Source organism: Heterocephalus glaber, unplaced genomic scaffold, assembly GCF_053883595.1.
Source record: "Heterocephalus glaber isolate CG9 unplaced genomic scaffold, H.glaber_assembly_v1.0 deba00001497, whole genome shotgun sequence".
In the NCBI taxonomy this organism is placed as follows: Eukaryota; Metazoa; Chordata; class Mammalia; order Rodentia; family Bathyergidae; genus Heterocephalus; species Heterocephalus glaber.
This window is the reverse complement of record NW_028258320.1, coordinates 50,252,414-50,270,630: the sequence shown is the minus strand read 5'-3', so window position 1 is coordinate 50,270,630 and position 18,217 is coordinate 50,252,414.

The window sequence follows — 18,217 nt, the reverse complement described above, 5'->3', positions numbered from 1 at the left end:
TTTCATCCTTATCTGTCAGCACACAGGCAAAATCTCTCCCCCAAGTTATTAAGGCAGGAGAATTTTTTGATGTATGGCCTTTAGTAATCTTAAAAAAAATTTAATAATTTAGGTTGTAAGGTACAGCAGACTATAGCTCCTTCCAGTCTTTGAGTCAAATAAATTGCACAAGAGGAATCAGTGAAAATATTAAGAGGTTGGGAAGGGAAGTTTTCAATCACAAATAAAATGGCTAGCAACTCTGACCTCTGAGCAGAAAGACCAGGTGTAGGCAACACATACCTAAAGGAAGAGCTCCAAATTGCTGCTTGGCCCTGAGAGGAGCCATTGGTGAAATAGGTTGAGGCACCTTGCAGTGGCTGAAATTGAGTATTCTTGGGGGGAATAAACTCATGTCGAGAAAAAAACTGAAACAGAGGATCACTGGGGTAATGATTATCTATCTGTCCAATGAAATCTGCAAAGGCTACTTACCAATATAGAGCAGTTTTTAGCAGCATCTGCATTTGAGCCTTATTAATTGGGGTAATGATGAAATGAGGATTAGCACCAAATAATTGTCGGGTTTGAATATGTCCCAAGAAAACTATTTTTGCAATTTGCTGTAGATATAATTGTAGAGATTTCACTAACTGGTTAGATAAAAACAACCATTGCATGGGAAAGATCTGTTTCTCATACCATTGCCCTATTAAACCTGTAGGTGGATGGGGGGTGTTAAGTACAAACAAATGAACTAGATAGTTAGAGTTGATAAGAAAAACCTGCCAGTTATGTGTTCTTTGTTCTATTAATTGTAATTCCTTTTGTGTCTCTGGAGTTAGTCTTTGCGGGGAATTAAGATCAGAATATCCCTGTGATATTTCATACAAATTCAGCAATTAAGTTGCTATCCAAAAAAAAAGAAAAGAAAAGTTGCTATCCCTATTTTAGGCCTAATCCAATAAAAGGCAAATCAAAGTTGGTTACTTGGCCACAAAGGAATGTTAAAGAAGTAGTCTTTTAAATCTATAATTATAAGTGTCCACTTCTGGGGACTGCCACTGGGTTTGGTAAGCCAGATCGCAATGCCTTCATGGGAATGAGGCTGGCATTAACTCTCCATATGTCATGAGGCAAATGCCATTTCCCTGACCTTTTTGGAGTAATAAAAATGGGTGTGTTCCAAGGGCTCATGGATGGGTTTAAATGCCCTTTGTTAAGTTGTTCTAATATAGGTTATTCTAAAATGGTTAGTTTCTCCTGCGGTAGGGGTCATTGATCAACCCAAATGGGGTCATTCAATTTCCATTGTAAAGGCAAACCTGCCTTGGGCAGAGAAACTTCAATAGCCCCAACTAAAAAATTTTTTATCATATCCAATTCCAAGGTGATTTTTCTGTTGCTGTTCTATAGGCTACATTCCACCCTGAAGTTGCTTGCCTAATCCTATTTCTGATTCATATCCCATTTTAGACATCATGTGTTGACCCAGTGAGGTTTCAGGGGGCAAAGTAGTCACTACAACTCTCCATTCTTCCAATAAATCTCTGCCCCATAAATTTACAGGTATGGGAGATATGTAAGGACAAATATGTCCCAACTGACCATCAGGCCCTTCATGAGGCAGGGGAATGGAGCTTTGCAAAACTTGTTGGGGGGAGCGCCAAGGCCTACCAGAGATGTTTTAGTTGGTTTTTTGCCCCAAGATGATGGCCAAAAACATGTGCCAATCATGGACATGTCTGCACTCATGTCTATCAGTCCTGTAAAGAATTTGCCATTCAATTTAATTTTGCACATGGGCCAGTTTTTAGAAATCTCTTGGATGAAATAAACCTCTTCTTGAGGAATTTCTGGCTGAGGATCCTCTCTGGAATTTTTAAAGCTAACATTATTTAATTTTGCATTAGGCAAGAGCAACAATTGTGCAATATAATCTCCTTGTTCTATTACCCAAAGTACTGTGGAACTAACAGCAATGCACAATTCAGAATTACAAGCAGAATCAGCAATAGCCAGAATAACAGTAATGCCTTTCAAAGTTAGAGAGAATTTTCCAAGTATCAAACCAATGGTTCCAGGGGGTGAGGGTCCATGAATTCCTGTGGGGACAGATACCGGAGTCTCACCTCCCAGCAGGTGAACTCTCTGACAGCAGGAAGATCTATCTACTCCTGAGCTCCCGAATGTTCCCCTGATGAGGGAAGAAATGTCCCTCCGGACACCCATGCCGTCTGATTTTGTACTTGTGCATGGGTCTAAACCAGGTACTGCTGACTGAGGGGGACTGGAGCCCCTTGGCCCTGATCTCCTATAGTTTCCTGGGCCCAATTTCCATTTTCCTGGCAGCAATGTGTCATTCTTATCATATTTAGAGTGGCAGGCTTTAGCCCAGTGAATGCCTTTTTGACAGCGAAGGCAAGGGCCAGGCAGTAACTTATTTTCTTTGGATGCCTGACCTAGTGGCTCTGGGTCAGTTTGTAAAGTGACTTTCATTTTGCAGTTTTTTTCTGAGATGCCCTGATTTTCCACAATTAAAACATTTTAAATCACTGTGTGTAATGTGTAAATGTTGGGAGATGGCTTGAGCCATCAGAGCCGAATTATATAAAGGAGACCCAATATTCTGGCATGCCTTAATATATGCTCCAAGATCTTTAGAGGAGCGAACAGGATTGCCTGTTTGCAATCCATATTAGCATTTTCATAGGCTAGCTGTAAAATCAGGATGTCTGCTGCCTGGGAATTAGAAATCGGTCTCCTAATAGTTTGTTGTAATCTTGCTACAAATTCTGTGTAATTTTCCAACAGTCCTTGCATGATTTGAGTAAAAGATTGCATAAAAGATTGCATTGGCGCACCATCAACTGGCACAGAAGCCCAAGCCCTCCACAGGAGGTCCTCTAGCTGGTGAAAGGGTAATGCTGGGCAACAGGCCTGCCTGGTTAAATCCCAAAAGTCACCTGTGCCAAATAACATGTCAATAGTAACTTCGCTTGGCTGAGCATCTCCCTGAGCATTCTTATGAGTCTGTTCCCTGATTAATGAACATAGTTCCACCTCAAAGTGGAGATACTGAGCAGGGGATAGGCATGTTTTTGCAAGGTGAAAAACATCATGTGGAACCAGAGAATAAGTCTGAAGTACATTGTCCAACAAACCCACTGTATAGGGGCTTTGGACGCCATTAATGAGCATGCTCTGTCTGAGGTCCTTTAGGATGTTAAAATTGAATGAGGCATGAACATATATGTTCACCTCTGAGTTGTCAGGATCTGGCAAAATTGAGATAGGAAAGCACAAAGGGTCTCCAACTGCCTTGCTTGATGTCACAGCCTTTTGCAGGGTACAGTGATAGGGAGTGGCCTCAGAAGTGGGCTTCACAAGAGGGGCAGCTAGACCTTTGCGAGATGGCTGAGGGCCTAGAGAATTAGGGTCCTCCTCAGCACGCTGCAGTGGTGGAGCAGAAGCCACAGTGAGATGAAAGCAAACCTGAGAAGCTGAACAAGGGGAAGCCTGATCAGAAGGGCGGGTGGGGGGAGAGGTAGCCAAGGTTTCCTGAGTTGACTGAGAGAATTTGAGAGCAGAGTGGACTGAGGCCCAAGTGGGGAGCTTTCGGGGGGGAAAGATGATCACCCCTTCACTGAGCCTCACGGAGAACGGTACCTACATGTTCCCATGCTATTAAGTTAGTAGTTGTCCCTTCCTGAGGAAAAGATGAGACGTACATTTGTATGTCTTTTAACAAATCTATCACAGCATCCTTAGGTACTGGGTACATAGCTTGCTTTAACAGCAACTTAAGTAATTTGGCAAAGTTACACTGCTCTGATGACAGAGACTGACCCTTATTTGTAACTCAGCAAAGATAGAAAATTACCCCCAGCTGGACTTACCACCAGTGTCCCTCGTCTGAGTCCAGAAATTGTCCTGGGAGATCTGTGTGCTGTCTCTTTTACTCTGAGTTTGTCTCACAGACAAGTTCACTAATGGATCTGGTTCATATCCACGTTGGGCCCCAAATGTAAGGAACTGGGAAAGAGGATGTTACTAGAACCTCTGCAGTAAGTCCTAGTCTCCTGCAAGCCATGGCAGCACAAGGCCAATTAACTTATTATACAGGAAAGGTAGAAAAAATGAGACTTGGAGAAGAAGCTGAGCTTTGGGCCTGATCAGTGCTGCTCTGGGCAGCAAAGACAAAAGCCCCTGAGCTTGGGCACCTTTTTTTCAGTACACTGGGAGAAACAAATGTAACAAATGAAATGCAGAGAGTTCAGTACCTCACACCCGGGTAAACAAAGTGTAACAAAAGACTGGGGGGCAGCAGAAATCCAAGAACAATGAGGAACTATGCAGATGAAGATTTGGTTCCTCCCAGGATGTTGTCCTGGAGCATAGGAGCATCACAGCATCACTGGATCATTGACGTCTCAGTTGTGACCAGATGCCAAAATGGAATTATGTCTCAAAATGCTAGAGCTGGCCTGTAGGCAGGAGAACTAGGCCTAATCAAATGACTATTCCCTAAAATTATGTAGCATTGCTCCCAACAGACTAAGAGAAACTAGCATTTAATGGCAATTACAGTAACCCCCACCTCTATCCACAGGGGATGTGTTCCAAGAACCCCAGTGGATGCCTGAAGCCAAGTATAGTTCAAATCCCTATGTTTAAACACTGTAAAATAGTGGATCTGATAACCAAGGTGGCTGCTAAGTGACTAGTAGGTAAGGGGCATGTATAACATGAATATTCCAGACAAAGGGAAAATTCTTATCTTGGACAGAATGTAGTAGAACAGTGAGAGGTTTTGTCACACTACTCAGAGTTGTGTATAATTTAAAACTTATGTTTATTTCTGGATTTTTTTATTTAATATTTCTGGACCACAGGTGACCACTGGTAATTGAAACTGCAGAAAATAAGTCCATTAATAAGGGGACAGCTTTCCTCAGCAGATATTCTATGTTTCTCCAATGTTGTGGGGTCTCCACTCTCACAGTTTCCCATATTGTCCTCTTAAGGGGGTATTTCTTGGCCTCCTGGACATTCCTTTGAATTCCAGGTGGAATCCTCCATGACCCCACAACTCTTGCCTAAAACCTGCACCATTTGGATGATGCTAAGGTCTGCCACAAGCATGGGCACTAGCCAGGCACACCATAACTGCAACAGCCTCTGAAGGCCTGGATAGCTGAGAATAATGAAATAAATCCCAGGGAACCAATTCCCTCAACAGGCTTTCTCCATCAGGGGGCCCAAGGGCTCTCTTCTCAAATGAAAGGTTTACACTTTTGCACCTTTGGAACTATACTGGGTATGATTTTACTGATTCCTGAGATGCTCTTAAGGTATCTGGATACAAAGTACCTATCTTCTTTTTAATGCTAATCATTTCAGCAACCGTGATCTCCTTTGCCCCAACTTTGTAGATTCTCCCTTTCTGGTAAAACTGCAAACTTTGTAAATTGCTCAGCTCTGCTGTTTACTCCTGATTCTCACTGTAAATGTAGCTCTTTTTTTTTTGGTACCAGGGATCGAACTCAGGTCCTTGCTCTTGCAAGGCAGGCAGCAGAACCACTGAGCTAAATCCCCAACCTTCTGTAAATGTATCTTAAAAGCAGCCAACAGTATCCATGCCACAGCCTGAATATTGGGCTACCTTGCAATTTCCTCTGCAAGATCAGTTAGTCCACCACTCTCAATCTCAGTCACCTGCAAAGTCTCAGGATGTACACAAAATGTAAACAAACTTTTTGTTAAAGTGTAATTCACATGGCTTCTAAACCAGTTTCCAATAGAGTCTTTGTTCCCAACTGAAACTTCATGAGCCTGGCCTTTAGTATCCTCATACTTTTCCTTCCTTCCTTCCTTCCTTCCTTCCTTCCTTTTTTTTTTTCTATATAGTTCAGGGTAGACTTGAATTTACAATGTAACCCAAGCTAACCTTGAACTCATGGCAATCTTCTTGCCTCAGTCTCTTCTGTGTTGGGATTACAGCCAGGCACTACCACACTCAGCTACTGATCTTCTAATCAGCATTCTGGTCCTCTGAGCTCTGACCAGTATAGAACATAAAGCTCTGCTTATCACAGCTTAGGGATTCTTTATCCTCTTTCTCCACACTTTTCCAATCTTCTCCCACAAACAAGTTCCAAAGACTTCTAGCCAGGATTTAGCTCAGTGGTGCCTCCTCCTGCCTCACGTACTCAAGGTCCCGAGTTTGATCCCCATACCAAAAAAAAAAAAATCACACCAAAGACTTCTAAACCACATGGTAAGGTACAGTGGGTCACAACAACAACCCCACTCCTATTGCTAATTTTTTGTATTAGTCACTTTCCTATTGCTGGGACAATATCCCCAATACCTGAAACTTAACAGAGGAGAAGTTTATTTTGGCTCACAGTTTCAGTAGGTTAAGTCTATGCTCCACCAGCTTCAAGGCAGAAGCAACATGGCAAAAAGGCAATGGTGGAGGAATGCTGCTCAACTCATAGCATCCCAGAAATAGAGAGAGAAAGGAGCTTAGGACAATGTAGCCTCCCAAGTTATATTCCAGGGACCTGCCTCCTCTGGCCAGGACCTACCTCCAAACACAAGACTTCTGGGGAACGTTTTAGATCTAAACCATCACACGCCTCTGTCTAATCCTATAATTCATTCCTATGATATTTTGTTGCCTCTGCATCTTCCCCCACCCTTCTCTCCTGCATCCATTTGAATCCCTCATGTCTCACTTATGAGACAATGGGACACACTTGAACCTAATTCTCCTCCTGGTTAAGGCTCTTTTAAGAGAGTGGCTGTTTTAATAAGCCAGTCAGGGCAAGGCCAGGTTTCACAGCCTTTCTCCAGAGAAAAATTACAAGTCTAAATACTAAAGGAAAATCCAGCTTTAGCAAAAACAGATGTTTTGTCTACCCAAAGGAGCTTTGGAAACAGTCAGATTTAAAATTAAGTCCACAACCCCTGTAAAATTCATCTCTAATAATAGATAACATGCCTTGGGCTCTTTCTTGGAGAAAAAAAAGCATTCTTTTTCCATGTATTTGAGATGTGATATTAGTCATCTTTATATTCCTGGGACAAAAATAACTGGCATATACAACTTAAAGAAGAGAGGTTTACTTTGGCTCACAATTTCAGAGATTTCAGGCCATGGCCATGTGGCTCCCAGGCAGAAATATCATGGCAGAAGAGCTAGGGAAGGAAAGCTGCTTCCCTCATAGCAGCCAGGAAAAAGAGAAGAAGCCATAGAAGCCAGTGAGAGAGAAAGAGCCAAAGAAAGGGATGCTCCCAGAAAACAACTTTCTCCAACTGGGTCCCATTTCCTAATAGTCCATTCAGCTATGAACTTATCAGTGGGTTAATACATTTATGATGTCAGGGCCTTCACAATCCACCCACCTCTTCAAGTGTCTCTTAATTCAATCAAGTTGACAAGAGTGACTGTCATAGATCTAAATCTTCCCACTGAGAGTTTACCGTTTGGAAGTGCTGATTTATAGTTTCATGGCTAACAATTGCCTAGAACAAAGGAACAGGTAGTGGAAAGATAAACTGAAAGAAGAGAGAAGCTATTGAGAAAGTGACAAATGAAAAATCTTAATGAAAGCTGTGAGATCTGCTTATGATTGTGTGTTTATGTATGTCTATACATGCATGTATGTTAGTATATTGATAGTTTTCTAACAATTCTAATGTTGTGTTGCCAAAATTTACAAAGAGCTCCATTTTATTGGCTTGAAAAAATGTAAGCACTTAAATAAATAAAATATTCTTTCAGAAAGATACAAAGGCATGCAGATGTCTTTTAGTTCAAGTTATCTGAGATAATCTTCAGTAAATAAAGATAATATTTAAATTGTTGTTAAAATAACAGAAATGTCTTCAGAGCTGACAGCAATAATTAGAGTGCAAATATGTTTTTTGAACCTAGATTTACTGATGAAACAAGTTTGTTATCTCCTACATGTGGAGGTTCATAAAACTACAAACCCATTTAAGAGCAGAAGGCACAATGAAAATAAATTGCTTCATATATGTTAGTCATGACAGTAGAAAGAAATGGAAAAACTCATGTTTAACTTCTTAGTTTCTTTGCTTCTGTGATATTTTTGATACTTGCCTAAAGTTTCAAAAAAAATAGCATAAAATGACAACCAGCCTTGTTTTCCATGAGCAATTAAAGAATAATTGCTGAGAATGCATAAAGTAGGTGAATGTAAATAGGATATTTATACTTTCAAATCTTTTTTCACTAACTTGAAATCTTAAAATTATGTTAAACATAACAATGTAGAGAGAGAAATTGTTTGAGAGAAAATTTTAGTGCATCTGCTATTGGATTGTAGTCCTAATCTTCCCCCCCCCCCAAGTTTTTGGATCCTAAGTTGCTCTAGGTTCCTCCAATCCAATTTTCTCTCAAAAAATCACTAACAAGAACTGTTCTGATCCTGAAGCACTCTAAGCAAGCTAGAGCTGAACAGCTTTCTGTAAATTTCAGGGGAAAACCCTCCTGCTTGACGTGGAGGTGCCACAGAGGGTTCACCAGAATGCCTCATGTTATAACCAAAGACATTCAAATTGCAAACCCATATGAAAAGATGACAACTTTTGTACTATGGACAGTTTTTCCCAAGATGTTAGAACAAGACTGTTCACCATTATGAGATTCTTACCTTATTTTGATTTTTCCTTGCTTGGGCCTATCTCTCTCACTTGGCAGGATAGTACAACTGAGCACTGGATCTGTGATTGTCAAATCCAAATCTTTACATGACCTAAGAGATCCTTTAGTTTGTACAATGGCCAACTTTAGCAACACTCCTAATGCAACTGTTGTTCAAATTGTACAAACAGTCCCTTTATAGATTTATATTTCTAGATCCTCTGGTTCTCATTCTTTGTTTTAATGAAACCCAGTAATGGGATACAAGATAATAGAATTACTACCTACTAGTTAAACAAGGAGGAGTCTGCACAGTTGCTGACACTCCTTGTTGCATGTGGATAAATACATTGTAGAGACTTGTTTTGAAGGAATTAACAGGCTCCTGCCTTAAAATGGGTAGGTTCCTCATCTAACTCACTCTTTGATTTATTTTATTTTAGCTGATTTGGTTCATAGGAACCCTGGCTAAGGAGTATACTCTAAACCAGTGGTGGCGAACCTATGCCACACATGTTGCAACAGTCTGTTTGTATCATTAAGAGCTTGGAAAGAGCCATCATTGCTTTAAACTCTTGGTACTATCCATCAGATAGCCATAAGAGGAGTTTTTATGAAGCATTTTATTATCTCAGAAGTTTTAAATGTTTGTGTTCAGCCATCTGTCAAATGTCAAATGGTCTCTCATCAGCAGAAATGACAAAAACTCAAAGAAAGGCAGCCCCCCCCCCGCACTGCCATCCCACACTCATAGGGCAGAGAAGCTAAGCCAGTCCCAGCACCCAGAAGGAAGCTCCCCTGCCACCATTCCACACTCCTAGAGCAGAGAAGGTGAGCCGTGTGGGTGCCAGAAGGAATCCCCCCCCCACCTCGAAATGAGAAGACGCATAAACAAGCTTCAAAAGCAGACTTCTGGATCACCTACAGCAACCCCAAAGGGAAATGAGATGGAACAATCTGATACTCAACCACCTGGACTCTCTGAACTGGCAACAAAAGAGGATCTGGGAAAAATGAAATCAGAAATAATTACTCAGATAACAGCAAAGATTGTGCTCATAGTGCAAGACATAATTAATAAATCTAGAGAGGACACAGACAAAAAAAAATAGAGGATCTGAAGAACATGATGGAATCCCAACATAGGAAACAAATGGAATCCATAAAACAGATGCAAATAGATTTCTAGGAGATTAAAAACTCCATCAAAAGTCTGCACAGCAGAATGAACCAATGTGAGGACAGAATTTCAGATATGGAAGATAAGATTGCAATTAGTGACCAGGAAAAGAAAAATTGCTTCAAAATTGTAAGGGACCATAAGAAATCAATCCAGCAGCTGCTAGATGATGCAAAGAAGAATAACATAAGACTGATTGGAGTCAATGAAGAAACAGGAGAGAGTGCAGATGACATAAAAAAAACTGTTCACAGAAGTGATGGCAGAAAACTTCCCAAGCAGAGGGAAAGATCTTGACATACAAATAAGTGAGGCATATAGGACTCCAATGAGCCTTGATCAAAAAAAATCTACACATAGGCATATAATAGTTAGGATTCCAGAAACCCAACAGAAGAACAAAATTCTACAAGCAGTGAGAGAAAAGAAACAAATCACATACAAAGGAAAGCCCATCAGAATCACAGCAGACTTCTCAATGCAAACCCTCAAGGCAAGAAGAGCTTGGACTGATGTATTTCAAGCCCTAAAGGAAAATAGCCTCCAACCCAGATTGATGTACCCTGCAAAACTATCTTTCAAAACTGATGGAGAAATAAGATACTTTCATGATAAAGAGCACCTCAGGAACTTCATGAATACCAAACCAGCAGTCCAAAAAATTTTAGGCAATACCCTAGGAAAAGACAATGAGGATCACAACCCCAGGAAACCCAGGAGAATGAATCCATTGGGCGTGACAAATTAAACACAAAGAGGGAGAATCCAACAAAAGAAAGTCATGACAAGGCTTTTAATACTTTTAACTTCATCTCCCTAATGAGTGTATAATCCAATGTTGTTATTGTACTGATTAGTATTTTTCTGATTCTAGAGTTGCACACCTTTCCTTGTGCTGTACTGGCTATTTATCATCTTCTTATGTCTACTTTTTAGTAGGGTTGTCTATTAATGAGCTGTAAGAGTTCTTTATATATTCTGGTCATAGGTTATATGCATTGTAAATATGGTCTGTTTAAGGACTACTTTTCATTTTAATGATGTCATTTAAAGTTCTAAATTTTGGTGGAATCTCATTTATCAATTTTTTTCTTTTATACATCATATTTTTTATATCCTAGGTAGTTCTACCTACCCTAAATTCATAAACATTTTCCCTTATAATTTCTTCTTAAAGTTTTATACTTTTAGGCTTTCATATTTAGGTTCACAGATCCCTTCAAGTTATTTTCATGTATGGAAATAAAGGGTTGAGGTTAATTTTTATATACAGATACCAGGAGTTCTAGTGCCATTTGCTGAAAACACTATCTTTTCCTCGGCTATTGAATTGAGTTTATATTCTATAAAATGCTGATGTTAAACAATCTTTCAAAACTCAGTGGACCATATATGTGTGATTCTATTTCTAGATTCTCTGTTTTATTCAAATGATCTATATATCTTTCCTTACAACAACACTGCCTTGATTACCACAGCTTTAGAAGAAGTCTTAAAATTAGGTACTAAGCATCTTCCAACACTGTTTTGTTTTACTTTTTTACTTTTATAGGTCCTTTGTACCCCTGTATAACTTTTAAATTTCAATATCCAATTCTTCATTTATAGCAAGTATACGCAGACCTGAATTTTTATATATACCTTGTGTTTTCTAATCCTGCTAAGTTCAAATACAAGTTCTAGGGGCTCCTAGAGATTTCTTAGTATTTTCTCTGTAGATGACTATTTCATCTACATATAAAGATTTTGCTTCTACCTTGCCAATCCTATCCTAATTGTGTCATTTTATTGCCAGACTATTTTGATGGGGCCTAGGTTTCAAAGTTTAATGGACAGATGAAGACTAAGCATATCTGCCCTTGTTCCCCACCTTAAAGAGAAAGCATTGTATCTTCTCCATTCACATAAGGCATTCTCACTGGAAGTATGGAGTACATGTCTTTGATCTGTTGAGAAGGTTCTGTTCTACTTCTAGTCTACACCATGAACAGGTGTAGAATTTAGTCCAATACTTTTTCTCCAACTAATGATAGGATCATATGGCTTTTTCTTTTCCTCTCTTAAGATGATGACTTTTGGGGGTGGATCTTCCAATGCTGAACCAACACTGCTATCCCTATAATAAAACCACTTTCTACATACTGCCAGATTTGACCTCTAATAGTTTGTTTTGTTAAACAAATTTCTATCTATGTTCATACTTTTTTTCTTCTATTATCTTTATCCAGTTTTAGTATTAGCAGAATGTTGATTTTCTAAAATGAGGGGAGAAGTGTTCCTTCTTTTTTCTGCTTTAAATGTTTGATATACTTTATCACTTAAAATATATACGGGCCTGTTGTTGTCATATAGGTAGGTTTTCAAGCTAGGAATATACCTTCTTTAATAGGTGCTATTCAAATTTTATATTTCCTCCAGAGTTTGTTTCATTAATTTGTCTTCCAAGGTACTTCTTAGAAGTTGTCAAATTTATTTCAAAACAGATTTTTGAAATATGCTTTCTATATCCTTTCAAATTTTATAAAATCTGTGGTAGTGTCTCCTAGATCTTGATATTGTAATGTTTAAAATGTATAATTGATATTGTGTAATAAGAAGTGAAGGTCTAAAGGAGCAGGGGAAGTGGGAAGGATAGAGGAAAGGAAAGAAGGGGGAAAATATGAGAAAAGGAAAAAAATGGAAACAAAGTCTTTGCAAATAGGGAAGGGTGGAGGGAGTGAAGGGAGGGCAGGGGAAGGGGAAAAAAAAAGAACCAAGATACTCATGTAATGGTACAGGATCCCAATGATGAATGTAACTGTATTTGATACCTAAAATGTACCAATAAACTTAATGGGGAAAAAAAATTTAAAAAAATTTAGAAAAAGAAAGGCATGCTCATAGCCAGGTACAGAGATGCATACCTGTGATTCCAGCTATTAGGGAGGCGGATGCAGAAGGATCCCAAGTTTGAGGCATTCTGAGCAATTTAGCAAGACCCTGTTGCAAAATATAATTTAAACTGGGTCTGCATATGAAATTGTTAAACAGAAATTGTAGTAGGCCATTGTTTTGTGGATTTTTGCTTGTTTTTTTTGTTTTATTTCTTTGAGACAATGCTAAATGCTACTCATGCTAAATGTCACAATCTCAAAGTGGAACTTTAAAGCAGACATCCAGATAGGCCACTTGTTCATTGAAAATAAGATTCCAGTCCACTGGAGTCAGCATAAGTGTCTTCTGTTTTAACACATACAAAAAAGCAGACTAAGGTAATCAAATGTTAACCAGTTTTTAAAAATAGTTTCCTTATTTTCACCTTACAGAACCCATGGTTCTGTTATTTCTCAATAGGAGTTTTCATTCTGTTTTGAAAAAATAGGCTCTCCTGTCCATAACTAAAATTAAAGTCAATTATATCTATAAGAAAATGTGTTGTAATTTTGTCTTTTGATAAGCCTTAAGAAACAAAAAGTTGGAGGATCAAGTTTCCAAACTACAATCCATATTCCCAACCAGCTAGAGGCAGTATAACTCAAAAGACAGCCAAGTCCTCTCAGAGGCTCTCAATTTTCTTTGCCACCATCAAGTTATCTAGAGGCCCAACCAGAGCCTGTAAGCACATGAAGCTAGAGCTACTGCTTGGAAGCTCACCTTCTCTTGCAGAAAGAGCATAGGCATTTTAGTTCTCAGATGCTGGAGTGGCTGTTCCCTGGCTGAGACCCAGGTTCAAGACTGCTAGAACAGAGGATCAACTTCTGCTCCAGACTCGGCTTGGGTGCAGCAATTTACCTCTGCACTCAGAAACTTTTTCCATGTCTTAAATGGCAGAAGGCTGTCCCCACTCAACCCAGCTCTGCATGTATTTCCTTGAGATGGGAATTTAAAGGCTATAGCAGTGGGCAACTCTATCTTGAATTTTTTTCAGACATCTTTTTCCCCTTCCAACAAGGAGCAAGGGTCATATAGCTGGTTGGTTTAGGCAGTCCGAAGAAGAGTGGGAGGGGGGAAGTAAGGAGAGTGGGAGGAACAGAGTTAAGCAGGGCACTAGCCAGGTTGTTGGATGTTGCAATCACCAAGATCACAGTCTTTGCCCCAATAAAATGACAATGATGCTTCTGCTGCCAACTCTGGCATGTCATTGGCAAAGGAACATTTGTGCCACCATGTCCTATCCCCTTTCTGTTGGCTCAGTGAATCTGCTCTTCCCACTGCTTCCAGGTCCTTGCCCCCTTCCATCTTTTTCTTTTTCTTGGCTTCTCTTCCACTGACCTCTGGGTCTCTGCTCAGCACTCCACAGTCTTGAGAGTGCTCCAGAGATTTCTTTTTGAAGAGCAACAGCACCTAGTCCTATAGTGAGGGTTGGGTACAGGCAGATCCCAGGAGTTAGGCAAATGGTTGGACACTTAGGAACCAGTGGAGAAGCCATGGTGCTGTCCATCATTCACAACTCCAACCTGTTCTCCCATTACCCCAATCACTTGGGCAAGGAAACCTGGCCTTCAGCCCAGGGTTGTAGCCTGGCCTCTCCACCTAGTGAGTGACTGGGACTCAGGCAAACAATTGCTCAACATCTTTCCCTCCTCCTCCCCTCAGCTCCAGGATGCTGACCAGAGACCCGGCATAGCTCTAGCCACATCTGCACACTCACATGCATGGATCTGTGCACCTACTCATGCATACCACACTTAGCCACTGGGCATTTCACCACTGGACACTATCAGTCAATCCCATCTCCATGCTCACACCTCAAAAATTTGTGCAGGATGATTTGAAGATTCTTCTGGTTGTGCAGAAGAATTTTAGTCTTCTATCTAGAAAGAGGCAGGAGGCACAAGCTTGTTTTGACCCAGCTTCAGATCAAAACCTAGTATGTAGACTAAAAATAGAAAGCAGGTATTGAGCCAGGCATGGTGGATCACACCTGTAATCCCAGCATTCTGGAGGCTGAGCCAGCAGGATTGCCATGAGTTTGGGGCCAGCCTGGACTTCATCAAGAACCTGTCTCAAAAAACTAACCCAAAACAAAACAGCAGGTATTGAATGATTCCTACAATTCACAAGAGTCATTTTCTGGAGGCTTCACTGTGACTCTCAAGATGGCTGTTGCATGATTCATCCCCAACCCCCACCCCACTGAAGATTGTATCCAGGGTGATGTGCATTCTAGGCAAGTGCACTACAGATACTGAGCTATATATATCAGCATGATTCCATTTTCAAGATGAAGAAAGTAAGAATCAGAGAGATCAATAGCTTGCTTATGGCTTATGGTCCACCAGTAAGTAGTGGAGCTAGAACTTGAACAGAGAAATCTGATTATGGTGCCCAAGTTTTTAACCCCAGCTCAAGACTCTTTTACCCAGGGATTCCGAGGGGCTCTGACCTCACAAACCTATCCTTCATGGCCCCATCTTTTCTGGGCTTTAGGCAGCCTTATTAGGAGTGCTTGGAGCCAGCCAGGCTGTGCATTCTCAGTCTGCTTCCATGACCAGCTCTCTCCATTACTGGTCCATTTCCACCCTCACCTTGACCTCAGCTCCACAAAAGAAGAAGATAAGGAGTTCTGTGCAATGACTGGCTTCCCCGGAGCAAAGGCACCTGAGATTGCCTAGGAGGAGGACGGAGGTCCGCCCTCTGGTATCAGGGACTGACCAGCTCCCTGACTCATGACCAGGCGCCTCCATTCCAGGCCTGGCTCCCTGGCCAGTGGGAAGGTGCTGAATGAGACTAGATGTTTTCAGAGATGGGCAGCTCATCTGGTGACAGCTCAGAAATGCAGGGCATAGAATAGAAATCTACATGTTCTGCTCTTCTTTGAGTTTTCTCTGCAATATCTGATCTGCTTCATTCCTTTACTGACTACAAGTTTGTTCTTTGTCCTAGTCTAGTCAAACTGCTAAAACAAACTACCATAGGATTTAACAACAGAAATGGATTTCTCACAGTTCTCTTGAGGCTGAGGTCTAGATCAAAACACCATTACATTTGTTCACATTGTAGTAATGTTCACAAGTAGGACACAAACATATATTTATATGATTTCAACAATATAAAAGAATATTGTAGAAGGGAGGAAGAAAAGAAGTGTTTAGGCTGAGATCCTTGTTCTGAAATTTTGTGAGATACCAGCTAACTTTGGGTTAGTTGTTCTGTGAGCTTAAACTTCCTCATCTAGAAAACTGGGATAATACTTTCTGTTTTGCAAGACTCTTCAAGTATTTAATAATATATTGCATTGGAGGCATATTGAGGCCATACTCTTAAGTGAAATAAATAGGACACACATGTGTAAATACCGAATAGTTTCTCTGGTGTGAGAAACTGAAAGTGTAAATAAGGATTAAAATGATTAAAATGAATAAATGATAATTTGAAATAGGAAGAAAAGGTCCAAAGAGGTAGGGGAAGTGGGAGGGGAAGGGGAAAAGAAAGAAGGGAAAGGAAAAATTATGAGAAAAGAAAAAATAGAAACAAAGTCTTTGTAAATAGGAAAGGGAGCACAGGGAATGGGGAAAAAATAAGAAGCAAAATACATCATGTACAGGTACAAGCACCCAATGATAAATGTAAATGTATTGTATACCTAAAATGTTTGAATAAAAGAATTTAAGCAAAAAAATAATAATATATTGCATTTTAGTACATTATTAGACACATAATAAGTTATTATTTACTTGCATAGTAATTTGTCTATTAATTATTACAATCAATACTTGTTATTATTTCATTTACATCCAGACTCCTTCATTTTGATATTCAAGAAAGTCCATGACTTTACTCTAAATGTGCTCTTCCAGCCTTAATTTCTGTCTTCCACTTGGTATAACTTATACCTTCACCAAGCTGCGCTCTTACCAATTTCTATACTTGATCTTAGTCACAAGGCAAAGAAGCAGTAACTCCTACTGGTGTCTAAACATGCTTTGTTGTCTCAACATTTTCTTTTACTCCACTTTTCCTGTCAAAATGTTATTCATGACCCTGCTATTCCACTCCTAGTTGTATACCCAAGAGGTGTGAAAACTGATATACACACACACACACACAAAAACTTTCATATGAATATTCATAGCAGCCTTACTTATAACAGCCAAAAATGCAAACATTCATCCACTGGGTAATAGATAAATGAGGAGTGGTATATTCACACAATGGAGTATTATTTGGCTGTTGAATGGAATGAAATATTGGCACATGCTACAACATAAATGAGCCTTGAAAATAGAATGCTAAGTGAAGGAAGTCAGTAGCAAAGGAACACATAATACATTATTCCATTTATATGAAATGTCCAGAATAGGCAAATTTATAGAGACAGAAAGCAGTTTAATTATTTCCCAGGGATCATAGGAAGGCTTAAGGAAATGTGTGCATCTGAGTGTATGTGTGTGTGTCGGGGGGGGTGATGCCTAAGGAGTGCAGCCTTCTTTTTGGAGTATGAAACATTTTTAAATTGATTGTGGTGATTAACCTGTGAATACGCTAAAAGTCATAAAATTGTGTTATTTAAAGGAGTGAATTCTATGATCTAAATATTATATCTCAAAGAACCTTTTAGCCAGTCATGTCAGCCACTGCAGATCCTGAAATTGTCAGCTTGTTCAAATAAACAAGCACATTGAGACATATTGTTATGCAACCAGCCCCACATAGCTGTGACATCGTGGTATTTGGATAAGAGGTCAGAGCTGCAGAAACTGCCCTCATAACTCTGGACCTCTCAGGCTTTTCTATGACTTTAGCAGCATGGAGGGAGGGAGGACGCCAGCACATGCTCTTGTCCCAGCGTGGACCTCATTCAATTCTCCAGGCCCCAGAGAAAGGACAGGGCTTTCCCAGGCTGTAGGCTCTGTCCTGTCCTCTCATCCAAGCTGACCCCCAGAAACAGACAGCCCAGAGCAAGAGCATTCCCCTTTCTCCTGCCCAAAGGCCAGGGCCCAGGTTGGCCTACCCTCCTGTATCCTGTCTGGAAACCACTGGCCTCCAGAGAAAATGGCATAAAATGAGCCATCAGGCTTCTGCTGTTGTGACATAGAGTTAGCTCATTTAGCATGTTTATGAACACTCTCAGGGTCCCAGGCTAAGGATAAGAGCTGAAGTTCCAGGAGCTCCCCTTGGGCAGTACTCATAATGGAAGAGATCTCCATGTCTCCAGCTGATGGAGCTCAGCACAGATTACTAAAGACTCCAGAGGAAAGAAATAGGCCAGGTGAGCATGGCAGAAGCAGGGAAAATTTCCTGGTGGAGGTAGTGATGTGAAATCCCACGAGGCCATTGGAGTTCTGTGTGGAGAAAAGCAAGTAACAGTTGAGAGACAAAGGATGGAAAGGGACTCTAAGGTGACACTTCACTGACTAGAACTGTTGTAGATGGCTCCTCCAGGACTCCAACCCAGCTCC